Source organism: Pongo abelii, chromosome 10 (genome assembly GCF_028885655.2).
Source record: "Pongo abelii isolate AG06213 chromosome 10, NHGRI_mPonAbe1-v2.0_pri, whole genome shotgun sequence".
Taxonomy (NCBI): domain Eukaryota; kingdom Metazoa; phylum Chordata; class Mammalia; order Primates; family Hominidae; genus Pongo; species Pongo abelii.
The window spans coordinates 52,854,268-52,868,011 of NC_071995.2; positions in this window are offsets into that span (position 1 = coordinate 52,854,268).

Sequence of the window (13,744 nt, forward strand, 5' to 3'; positions counted from 1 at the left end):
TAATAATAAAATATGTAAACAAATATACATTTCAATATGAATGAGAAAACATAAACAATTTAATTAAATATTAAAGTTGTCTTAAAACATTTATCAAGGAAGTAAATTTGAACCAAACTATAGTCCTTGTTTGTGAAACAGGTCATGAGGTTACATTTCTTACTATACATTTCTTACTTCTCTTTGTATTTGGTGTTTTCTTGCCTTTGATCTCAGCTTTTCAGAATCTAATGTCTAGTGAGTTTGTTCTAATCTGCATCCTGGATGGGTTTAGTTTTGTGGGGTACATGTACTGTAGTAAATACTCTCAGTTGCCTACGTAGGGAGGCACTGTCTTCTTTCTTCTTGACAAACCTCGCGTCAGAAAAGTTTCTATCACCAGTGGTAGATCTTTAGTTTACTCTTATTATAGTGTTTTTATTCCTTTTTAGTGGTAACTAGTTCAGGAATGGAAACATATTCTATTAAAATATACTTAAATAAGTTGAAGTAAATAGTCTGCTGGAGAGTTTGGGAACTACATGCATTTATCTTTCCTTATTTAAAAAAAGAGGCAGAATTAATGAAAGAGTGCAGCTCCTCAATTTCTTTTTGGACCATGTGAAAATAGAGAATTTACAGGATGGCAAATACTTATTTTTTTGTTATCAGGTAAAAACAAAGTGATTTTGTTCCATCTTCAGCAGAAAGGAGAAACATTTTCAAATAAATATATGCATAATATATTCTCATGCACTGAATGTTTTTGTTCTAGTAAGGATCATATCTGTTTTAATAACTACTACACTCATCATTTGATAAAATTATGATAAGCTAAACTGGCTCTCAAGTGCTCTATCCTTTCACTGGCTAAACTATAAGATAAATGCAAAGAAAGCCATCACATTTCTTTGTCATCTTTGCTGGTGGCACTAATTCTCTGCTATTCCTCTTGTGTTCTGTATACATTTTAATATGATATTTTAGCAAGAAGCTCCATGAAATTCCATTTGTCCCTTACTACTTTATTAGTCCTTACTCTATGTCATGGATCAACGGTGCATGTTTACCAGCTTCTTCAGCCTTATACCACAATTACATATACACTTAGGAAGTGGGAAATACACTACAGATTTTTAGGTTCCATGGTACCTATTAGGAGATGAAGACAAATCAAAACCCATTCCCTGTCTTATCCTCTGGAGTCCTTCATTCTGATGAGCAGCCTGGGTAACATTCTGGGTTCTTAAGATTTGGTGTTAGTTCTAAAACAGGATCCAAATATCTCAAAAGGTCCACAAAATGTTTGGGTGTACACTTTTCTTTAGTGTTTAGTTAGCCATAAATCAGCCACCAAAATACTCAGAGGAGGATTGTTGGAAGGATTTCAGTTCATATCTTTTGTATTAGAATGAGAACCTTACTTAGGGCTACCTAGACTTCTTCATTTTGGAGACTCTGTCACGATTGGAAGATGAACAGGTTGTGAAGTATAGTGGCTTAAGTTAGGTCTCTGTTGAGTAGATTGGTTCTCTCTCTCTCTCTGTCTGGGTCGCTGGAGTGCCCACTTATTTCATTCCCCATGATTAACTAACTATAGATGGAGATCACTGTGCCACATCCATCTTTTTGACTAATAAGCCAAAGCTGCTACTATTGTCTAAATGAAATTTTCCTTGGCTCTCTCAGTCAAATGCCACAATTTGAAGTCTGTCACTACACCATTACTACTAATATCAGGGAGATCATTTTAACTTTATCATTGCCCCATGAACATTCTTAGGGAGAAACATCACAGCTGATTTGAAAGTCGCTGGTTGTTTCCTTGGTCACTGGTAAATGAAAAATTTTATAACATCTCAGGGTGCACCTATCCAGGATATATTAAATAATTATGAAAGTAGGTCTTCTTAATTGATTAAAAGTTTAATAGAAATACCTTTAGGAGTTTATTAATATGATGTTGGAGATAATTTTGGAGATATGTTTAAAAATATTTAAAATAAAATAATTTACTTAATATTTTAAAATATTATAAAAAACAAATTCTGTATTATTAACTCTGAGGAGGGTGGGGATATACAGCATTTTCGTAATACTTCTCTATTAGGCTGGTCCGGGACAGAGAGCCATCTGTAGGAGTCTGATTTAGACAATGTTAAAAAAAATGAGAAGGTTGGATTTATCATGAGATTTGCATGACTGAGGGCAGAAATTCTAAGTCAACAGCACTTATGTTTAACAGAACCTTAATTAAATTTGAGACTTAAAATAGATGGCTCAAAGTCTACTTTAAAATAGACCATTGAAAGAAAAGTAAGTTAGGCATGATTTTAAAGGTGTTTTGGCAGTGTGAGCTAGCAACTGCAGAGAGATTATAAGGGGAGATAAAGAGGGCACAAAACCATAGCGGATATGAGAGCCGCCGGCAAAAATATAGCAGTGACAAGCTCCATGGTGAGGTTATTGAGAGACATTTAAAAGTGTGAGGTCTAGCATCCAGTTTAAGTAAATTTCTACACCCCTTTTCTGTTACCCTTAAGCTCTTAGGAGAAGACTGCTTTGCAAAATAGGTATGTGCTAGTGTTGCTGTGGGAGGCTACCAGATTGTAAAGGTCATGGAATCTTTAGGGAATCATCTCTACTTTTGAGTTCAGGGTGGTAACTTCACAAACTGGGTGGACAGTAGTTTTAGTAGTTTCAGTTGTAGCAGCAAAATGAGCACAGGACCAGAGTCTGCCTGAGAGTCACAGGCAGGAGCCAGCTGACAAATGAGAATAAGCAGCAATGTGGATGGGCTTGAGAATAGCATTAGAGAAGCTTAGGGACATGGATGAAGCTGGAAACCATCATTCTCTGCAAACTATCGCAAGGACAAAAAACCGAACACCGCATGTTCTCACTCATAGTTGGGAATTGAACAATGAGAACACATAGACACAGGAAGGGGAACATCACACACAGGGGACTGTTGTGGGGTGGGGGGAAGGGGGAGGGATAGCATTAGGAGATATACCTAATGCTAAATGATGAGTTAATGGGTGCAGCACACCAACATGGCACATGTATACATATGTAACAAACCTGCATGTTGTGCACATGTACCCTAGAACTTAAAGTATAAAAAAAGCAAAAAAAAAAACAACAAAAAACAATGACCTTAAAGTACAGAGTTTGGCTTATACACTATTAGAAAACTATGTGTCTCTAACAGAGAATGTTATGTATCCCTTGCTATATATTTTGCTATTATTTCACTTAAAAATTCATCAAATTCATCAGAGCATTTGTCTATCAGTAGGAAAGATTTTATTTTTCCTGAGCTCCCTTTGCAGCTCTATGTTGCCTTGTAATAAATTTGTCCGGGTCGTGAGTGAAATGCAAGGACAATACATTTGTCCTGGACAAAAAGCCAGCTTTTTGGAGGGAGACTGGGCATTTTCCTACCAACAAAGACATTCTCCTGCATGATCATATTTCAGTACTCAGAATCAGGATTGCTTTACCATCGTCTAAACCTCCAAATTGACCAGTTGTTCCAAAGGCGTCATTGATAGTAAAAGGAATGGTAATATTTAAAGTTTAGAGTCACATTTTGCATCCAGTTGTATATGTAAGTCTCCTTAAATATAGAACAGTTTGAAACTTGATTTTGAAACCTGGGCAAGGAAGGGGCTCTCAAAAATATAGAGTAAACTCAGACAATATTCTCCTTCTCATAGTGGGAGCAGAGTGTCTCTTCCATTCACATGAAAGATATTTTTAACCTATTTCCAAATACACTCGACTGGTCACTAAATATGTACTATAGTGCTATAGGGTAGTGCTATATAAGTGGATCATCAGATAAATATGACGTTTTGAGAGTTAACACACAGAAACAGTACATTTAGAAATAATCTCAAACTTACAGAGAATTTCTGGTACAAAATAAAAAACTTTTAAAATAAACCATTTGAGAGTAAGTTGCCAACATAATACTCCATCTTCCCCAGATACTTTCATGTGTAATTCCTACCACCAAAGACACTCCTCATAATCATATTTCAGTACTCAGAATCAGGATTGCTTTACCATCGTTTAAACCTCCGAATTGACCAGTTGTTCCAAAGGCGTCATTGATAGTAAAAGGAATGGTAATATGTAAAGTTTAGAGTCACATTTTGCATCCAGTTGTATATGTAAGTCTCCTTAAATATAGAACAGTTCATCAGTCTTTCTTTGATACTCCTTGATTTTTTTTGTCTTGATATTCTTGATTTCAGGCCAGTTATTGGGTAGAACGCCCCTCAAATTGTGTTTTTCTGATTTTCTTAATGATTAAATTCAGGTACGTATCCTTGGCAGGATTATCAAACAAGTGTAGTGAGCCATGTTTACAATATGTTATCTCAGTGGCACACAATGTCAATCTGTCCCAAACCCATTTGATTAAAACAGTATCTGCTCTCTTTCTCCTCTGTAAATTTTTCTTTTTGTAATTAGTAAGTATTTTTATTAAATATTGTGAGACCATGTAGATATTCTAGTTCTTTAAGTTTTGAAAAATTTATTTATTTATATAAGCATGAATTCATGGTTTTCTACTTTATTTAATGTGTTATAATACATTATTTACATTATTTATTTTGATGCTCAAATTATCCCCAATTTAGCCAGTGGGAGTTTCTTTGAGCTAGCTTCTGTGTTTTTTTGACTTATCTCCAACATTCTTTTAACACTTTATACTTTTTGACACAAAACAACAGAACAGATTTTTGTGTTCTTTGCCTATCTGATAAGAAATTAGGCATTTCTCCAAGGATCCCTGGTTCCTTTTAGTGGAGAAGTGTATTTAGAAATCAGGATATCGGTGATGTGTGTTCAATGTTACTGCTGTTTAGGTGCTGGTAGGTCTCTTAGTTGACAGACAGACATATGTATATATGTATATGTACACATCCACATATACTCATATGTGCACTCATACATGTATGCATACATGCCATCATTTGCACCTACATTTCTATATCTATTATATATTGAAAATAATGAGTGATATGGTTTGGATTTCTGTCCCCACCCAAAGCTCATGTTGACTTGTAATCCCCCATGGTGGAGGCGGTGCCTAATGGAAGGTGATTGTACCATGGGGGCAAATTTACCCCTTGCTGTTCTCGTGATAGTGAGTGAATTCTCATGAGATCTGGTTGTTTAAGTTGTTTAAAAACATGTAGCACGTCCCCCCTTCTCTCTCTCTCACCTGCTCCATCATGTGAAGATGTGCCTGCTTCCCCTTTACCTTCTACCATGATTGAAAGTTTCCTGAAGCTTCCCCAGCCATGCTACCAGTACAGCTGGCAGAACCATGAGCCAATTAAACCTCTTTACTTTATAAATTACCCAGTCTCAGGTAGTTCTTTGCAGCAGCATGAGAATGGACTATTACAGTGAATCTATTCTGATACTATAAATTCCAATCCAACAGTACAGAGCTTATTCTGGTTTCTCAATTTGCATATTGCAAACTCCCTCTCCAATACTCATTATGCTTAATATATTTACTTTTTGACTAATTCCGCTTTATATGTTCCCTATACTCTCATTACTGCTGTCTCTCTTTCCCCTACATGATTGTTCTTTTTATCCTAATCTGGCTTCTGCACCTGTTGCTGGGCTGCTGCTAGTATAAACCTGTGTAAATACCCTTTGCATCCTGCCCATTATCCAACACTCTGCCTTGGGTCTTTCTGCTGTATGGAAACCATCTATAACTCAACCATGCTCTGATATCCTATGCCAGGTTCCACATGAATGCTTTCCTGATCCCACATTTACTCTGATACCATTATAAATACGGAGAATCTCATGGATTTCTTCTGTTATAATGTTACGGCAATGATCTTTGTAAATGCTCTCTGGGAAAGTTTTTGTGGATGCTGTTTGGGAAAGAGACACCAAAAGAGTTTCATTATTCTGAATTTGTGGCTTGAATTTGGGAAGAATTGATAGAAGAGACAAGATATGAACACAAGCCATTAAAAAGGGTTATAGTTTCAGGCTAGAGTGAAAATAAACAGAGAAGCAAAAACTGATAATTAGAAATTCTAGCTTATTCAGAATAGACAAAATTAAAAACAGTTTTCAATGCATAGAAAAGTACACAATGTTAATAGTTCTCAAGTGAGATTATTTTGACACTATAAAGAACGTCTGCACTCTGCGAACCAATTAACTTGTTTTAGGGTAGACTATGTACTCAAAAATCAGTTTGTCATGTTACCATCTGTGTAACATGTTGCATGAAAGGATTTAAAAGATTTTCCCCGGTATATAAATAAAACATGAGGCACCCAACAATGGCCAAAATTGTAAATGTTTTATTGCTTTTTCTCATACTCATTTTTTGAAAGTCTACCTCCAAACTTTCTACAACATACTATACCAAAAAAGTTGTCTTTTATATTTTATAATGTGTTGACACAACCAGACAGTTTTAAATTGGCATATTCCCTTTATTTTCTTTCATACACATGCTCCCATAGTCAGGCATGACTTTTCAGATATGCCTTAAAGTGTTAAATATGAAAATGATACTAATGCATCCCAAATCCTACATATTCTTTTCCGCATATTAAATGATGGCCAGTTTATATTCTTTGTAATAAAAGAAGTCCATGTATATATTAAACCTATACTTGATGACTGAGTATTTTGTCATGCATAGATATGGTATTTAAATGTTTTTCCAAGTAGTGTAAGTAGAATTATTAAATTTTCATCATAATCAGCATTATAACAAGTAAATATATTTATAAGAGGAAATACTTGTTAAAAGTAACCAGATATTATACTTTGTTTCAGTTGAGCTTTTAATTGATGTAATTATAAATTCCTGCTTATTATATCATTTTTGTGAAAGTGAGAACTTACTTATTATAAAATCTACTAAAGGTAATTAAGGAAATTTAAATTGATTAGGCTTTGTGTGAGAAAATCAACCTAACTCTTGTATAAATGAAATTATTATTTTCACGTTCTTTTTTTATTTTTTAAAATTTTATTATTATTATTTTTTAAGTTTTAGGGTACATGTGCACAACGTGCAGGTTTGTTACATATGTATACATGTGCCATGTTGCTGTGCTGCACCCATTAACTCGTCATTTAGCATTAGGTATATCTCCTAATGCTATCCCTCCCCCCTTCCCCCACCCCACAACAGTCCCCGGTGTGTGATGTTCCCCTTCCTGTGTCCATGTGTTCTCATTGTTCAATTCCCACCTCTGAGTGAGAAAATGCAGTGTTTGGTTTTTTTGTCCTTGCGATAGCTTGCAGAGAATGATGGTTTCCAGCTTCATCCATGTCCCTACGAAGGACATGAACTCATCATTTTTTATGGCTGCATAGTATTCCATGGTGTATAAGTGCTACATTTTCTTAATCCAGTCTATCATTGTTGGACATTTGGGTTGGTTCCAAGTCTTCGCTATTGTGAATAATGCCGCAATAAAAATATGTGTGCATGTGTCTTTATAGCAGCTTGATTTATAATCCTTTGGGTATATACCCAGTAATGGGATGGCTGGGTCAAATGGTATTTCTAGTTCTAGATCCCTGAGGGATCGCCACACTGATTTCCACAATGGTTGAACTAGTTTACAGCCCCACCAGCAGTGTAAAAGTGTTCCTATATCTCCACATCCTCTCCAGCACCTGTTGTTTCCTGACTTTTTAATGATCGCCATTCTAACTGGTGTGAGATGGTATCTCATTGTGGTTTTGATTTGCATTTCTCTGATGGCCAGTGATGGTGAGCATTTTTTCATGTGTTTTTTGGCTGCATAAATGTCTTCTTTTGAGAAGTGTCTGTTCATGTCTTTCGCCCACTTTTTGATGGGGTTGTTTGTTTTTTTCTTGTAAATTTGTTGGAGTTCATTGTAGATTCTGGGTATTAGCCCTTTGTCAGATGAGTAGGTTGCGAAAATTTTCTCCCATTTTGTAGGTTGCCTGTTCACTCTGATGGTAGTTTCTTTTGCTGTGCAGAAGCTCTTTAGTTTAATTAGATCCCATTTGTCAATTTTGGCTTTTGTTGCCACTGCTTTTGGTGTTTTAGACACGAAGTCCTTGCCCATGCCTATGTCCTGAATGGTAATGCCTAGGTTTTCTTCTAGGGTTTTGATGGTTTTAGGTCTAACATTTAAGTCTTTAATCCATCTTGAGTTAATTTTTGTATAAGGTGTAAGGAAGGGATCCAGTTTCAGCTTTCTACATATGGCCAGCCAGTTTTCCCAGCACCCTTTATTAAATAGGGTATCCTTTCCCCATTTCTTGTTTTTGTCAGGTTTGTCAAAGATCAGATGGTTGTAGATATGCGACATTATTTCTGAGAGCTCTGTTCTGTTCCATTGGTCTATATCTCTGTTTTGGTACAAGTACCATGCTGTTTTGGTTACTGTAGCCTTGTAGTATAGTTTGAAGTCAGGTAGTGTAATGCCTCCAGCTTTGTTCTGCTGGCTTAGGATTGACTTGGTGATGCGGGCTCTCTTTTGGTTCCATATGAACTTTAAAGTAGTTTTTTCCAATTCTGTGAAGAAAGTCATTGGTAGCTTGATGGGGATGGCATTGAATCTGTAAATTACCTTGGGCAGTATGGCCATTTTCACAATATTGATTCTTCCTACCCATGAGCATGGAATGTTCTTCCATTTGTTTGTATCCTCTTTTATTTCCTTGAGCAGTGGTTTGTAGTTCTCCTTGAAGAGGTCCTTCACATCCCTTGTAAGTTGGATTCCTAGGTATTTTATTCTCTTTGAAGCAATTGTGAATGGGAGTTCACTCATGATTTGGCTCTCTGTTTGCCTGTTATTGGTGTATAAGAATGCTTGTGATTTTTGCACATTGATTTTGTATCCTGAGACTTTGCTGAAGTTGCTTATCAGCTTAAGGAGATTTTGGGCTGAGACCATGCGGTTTTCTCAATATACAATCATGTCATCTGCAAACAGGGACAATTAGACTTCCTCTTTTCCTTATTGAATACCCTTTATTTCCTTCTCCTGCCTGATTGCCCTGGCCAGAACTTCCAAAACAGTGTTGAATAGGAGTGGTGAGAGAGGGCATCCCTGTCTTGTGTCAGTTTTCAAAGGGAATGCTTCCAGTTTTTGCCCATTCAGTGTGATATTGGCTGTGGGTTTGTCATAGATAGCTCTTATTATTTTGAGATACATCCCATCAATAGCTAATTTACTGAGAGTTTTTAGAATGAAGCGTTCTTGAATTTTGTCAAAGACCTTTTCTGCATCTATCGAGATAATCATGTGGTTTTTGTCTTTGGTTCTGTTTATATGCTGGATTACATTTATTGATTTGCGTATGTTGAATCAGCCTTGCATCCCAGGGATGAAGCCCACTTGATCATGGTGGATAAGCTTTTTGATGTGCTGCTGGATTTGGTTTGCCAGTATTTTACTGAGGATTTTTGCATCAATGTTCATCAAGGATATTGATCTAAAATTCTCTTTTTTGGTTGTGTCTCTGCCAGGCTTTGGTATCAGGATGATGCTGGCCTCATAAAATGAGTTAGGGAGGATTCCCTCTTTTTCTATTGATTGGAATAGTTTCAGAAGGAATGGAACCAGCTCCTCCTTGTACCTCTGGTAGAATTCGGCTGTGAATCCATCTGGTCCTGGATTTTTTTCATTGGTAAGCTATTGATTATTGCCTCAATTTCAGCTCCTGTTATTGGTCTATTCAGAGATTCAACTTCTTCCTGGTTTAGTCTTGGGAGGATGTATGTGTCGAGGAATTTATCCATTTCTTCTAGATTTTCTAGTTTATTTGCATAGAGGTGTTTATAGTATTCTGTGATGGTAGTTTGTATTTCTGTGGGATTAGTGGTGATATCCCCTTTATCATTTGGTATTGCGTCTATTTGATTCTTCTCTCTGTTCTTCTTTATTAGTCTTGCTAGCAGTCTATCAATTTTGTTGATCTTTTCAAAAAAACAGCTCCTGGGTTCATTAATTTTTTGAAGGTTTTTTTGTGTCTCTATTTCCTTCAGTTCTGCTCTGATCTTAGTTATTTTTTGCCTTCTGCTAGCTTTTCAATGTGTTTGCTCTTGCTTCTCTAGTTCTTTTAATTGTGATGTTAGGGTGTCAATTTTGGATCTTTCCTGCTTTCTCTTGTGGGCATTTAGTGCTATAAATTTCCCTCTACACACTGCTTTGAATGTGTCCCAGAGATTCTGGTATGTTGTGTCTTGGTTCTCTTTGCTTTCAAAGAACATCTTTATTTCTGCCTTCATTTTGTTATGTACCCAGTAGTCATTCAGGAGCAGATTGTTCAGTTTCCATGTAGTTGAGTGGTTTTGAGTGAGTTTCTTAATCCTGAGTTGTGGTTTGATTGCACTGTGGTTTGAGAGACAGTTTGTTATAATTTCCATTCCTTTACATTTATTGAGGAGTGCTTTACTTCCAACTATGTGGTCAATTTTGTAATAGGTGTGGTGTGGTGCTGAAAAGAATGTATATTCTGTTGATTTGGGGTGGAGAGTTCTGTAGATGTCTATTAGGTCTGCTTGGCGCAGAGCTGAGTTCAGTTCCTGAGTATCCTTGTTAACTTTCTGTCTCGTTGATCTGTCTAATGTTGACAGTGGGGTGTTAAAATCTCCCATTATTATTGTGTGGGAGTCTAAGTCTCCTTGTAGGTCACTAAGGTTTGCTTCATGAATCTGGGTGCTCCTGCATTGGGTGCATATATATTTAGGATAGTTAGCTCTTCTTGTTGGATTGATCCCTTTACCATTATGTAATGGCCTTCTTTGTCTCTTTTGATCTTTGTTGGTTTAAAGTCTGTTTTATCAGAGACTAGGATTGCAACCCCTGCCTTTTTTGTTTTCCATTTGCTTGGTAGATCTTCCTCCATCTCTTTATTTTGAGCCTCTGTGTGTCTCTGCATGTAAGATGGGTTTCCTGAATACAGCACACTGATGGGTCTTGACTCTTTACCCAATTTGCCATTCTGTGTCTTTTAATTGGAGCTTTTAGCCCATTTACATTCAAAGTTAATATCGTTATGTGTGAATCTGATCCTGTCATTATGATGTCAGTTGGCTATTTTGCTCGTTAGTTGATGCAGTTTCTTCCTAACCTCTATGGTCTTTTCAATTTGGCATGTTTTTGCAGTGGCTGGTACTGGTTGTTCCTTTCCATGTTTAGCGCTTCCTTCAGGAGCTCTTTTAGGGCAGGCCTGGTGGTGACAAAATCTCTCAGCATTTGCTTGTCTGTAAAGTATTTTATTTCTCTTTCACTTATGAAGCTTAGTTTGGCTGGATATGAAATTGTGGGTGGAAAATTATTTTCTTTAAGAATGTTGAATATTGTTCCCCACTCTCTTCTGGCTTGTAGAGTTTCTGCCGAGATATCAGCTGTTAGTCTGACAGGCTTCCCTTTGTGGGTAACCCGACCTTTCTCTCTGGCTGCCCTTAACATTTTTTCCTTCATTTCAACTTTGGTGAATCAGACAATTATGTGTCTTGGAGTTGCTCTTCTTGAGGAGTATCTTTGTGGATTTCTCTGTATTTCCTGAATTTGAATGTTGGCCTGCCTTGCTAGATTGGGGAAGTTCTCCTGGATAATATCCTGCAGAGTGTTTTCCAACGTGGTTCCATTCTCCCTGTCACTTTCAGGTACACCAATCAGACGTAGACTTGGTCTTTTCACATAGTCCCACATTTCTTGGAGGCTTTGTTCATTTCTTTTCAGTCTTTTTTCTCTAAACTTCTCTTCTCTCTTCATTTCATTCATTTCATCTTCCATCACTGATACCCTTCCTTCCAGCTGATCGCATCGGCTACTGATGCTTCTACATTCGTCACGTAGTTCTCGTGCCTTGGTTTTCAGCTCCATCAGCTCCTTTAAGGACTTCTCTGCATTTGTTATTCTAGTTATCCATTTGTCTAATTTTTTTTCAAAGCTTTGAACTTGTTTGCCATTGGTTCGAATATCCTCCTGTAGCTCGGAGTAGTTTGATCATCTGAAGCCTTCTTCTCTCAACTCATCAGTCATTCTCCGTCCAGCTTCACATTATTTTTTAAAACTGATAAGAGCAGGCAGAAGAAATAACATTGTTTCTAAGCCGAAATTATTGTCAGCTTACACAAGGCTTTTTTTTACCACATTAATATATCAAATATAAATCTCATTTTTTTGAGAATACTGAAATTTACTTTGTATTCTTCTCTTTCTAACAACTTGCACTACATTGCCACCTGCTGTGAAGCCTAATAACCAAAACCATTACAAATTTAGCTAAATTATTTTTCTCCTTAAGTAAGTTTTATCAAGTGTCTGAAGCTTATTTTAAGCAAGCCAACAAATGTAGAACATTTGGCATGAAGTATTTCTAGAAAGTTTTACAGTTCTCTCATATCGGAAATGCTTTTCTAGTCTTTATAAGCTAATGAAGAACAGCTTCCTTTGATAAACAGACATTACTGTGTAGTTCTATAAGTGAAGATATATCAATATGTTTGCTGAGAAAGTATTTATGATTCAAAACACACTTTATGCTTATCAAACTCTTATGTAGATTAGCACATTCAGAAACAGTTTTTAGCTGACTTACTCTCAACATATTGTGTGTTGCTTTTTCTGTAGCACCTGTTGAGTGAGATTGAGGGTTCAGCTAGTGTCATAACTTTAAGCACCATTAAGTTCGTGATGTCAGTACGTGAAGCATAGTTTTACATCTGAATTTTCCATCATTTGTATATTTCTATGGGCCTTTCTTATAGTGTGAAAGAAGAGAAAGAGAAATCATGTACTACGAAGCATTAGATTTTTCATAGTCATGAAACTCTTCTTCTCAAATCAAAAGTAATTTTCCCCATTCTTAATTCCATTCTTTCATTCATTTGTTCTATTTTGTACAGTTTGTTCAAATTATGAACACTTTTCTTAAAAGCTAGAGGCTTTGCCATACAAAACCAGTTTCAAAAGTTTTTGGGAGACATTTACACATTTTCTCCCCATAGATGGGAATGTGCCTGTTTGAAATAGATGTTATTACAGTGTGTGAAAATGGCTTTACAACCAATTAATTTCCAAATATTTCCTGACATAACAGAGAATGTGCCACAGATACAGAAAAAGTACAAAAGATCTTTGTAAGAAATGAATTACTTCAGGATAGAAAAGGCATTTTTAAAATTTGCATGCTCATTATGAGAACTAGAAGTCTCATTTTCCAGTGGCAGCTGTAAGTCAAAGTAAACTTAGCACAAAAGCTCCATAATAGTCACGGTTATTCCAGATCTCTAAGATCTTCCCTTTATTCCAGAGAGAAATGTATTGTTTTATTTCTGATGATTTAGGCTCATAATGACATACAAATAAAATGCATAGCTTAGAGGATGTTAAAAGAAAGTAAAGACTCAAGATGAAAAATAAAAAAGGTCAACTCTATAGAACATCTGTCTTGTTGACTGTCATCTAATAGATACTGTCCCACAATATCAGATTTCCATGGGGAAACATGAGGCTGGGGACAAATCAGGATCAGAGTTAGATTTGCTGAAAAACCAGAATTAGGAAAGAAATACAAAATTAGAGCAAGAGTTCTATAGCTACATGACATTCACCCTGGGAACTGAGAAAAGAGAGATCTTGGTGAAAACACTTCAGAAGGCTCAAATCCCAGTACATGAGGTTGAGTTAGGTTTGGCCCTCAGTTTACCCAGCAAAACCTTCAAAAGAAGTTTCAAAGGAAAAAGGAAAAAAAGGTA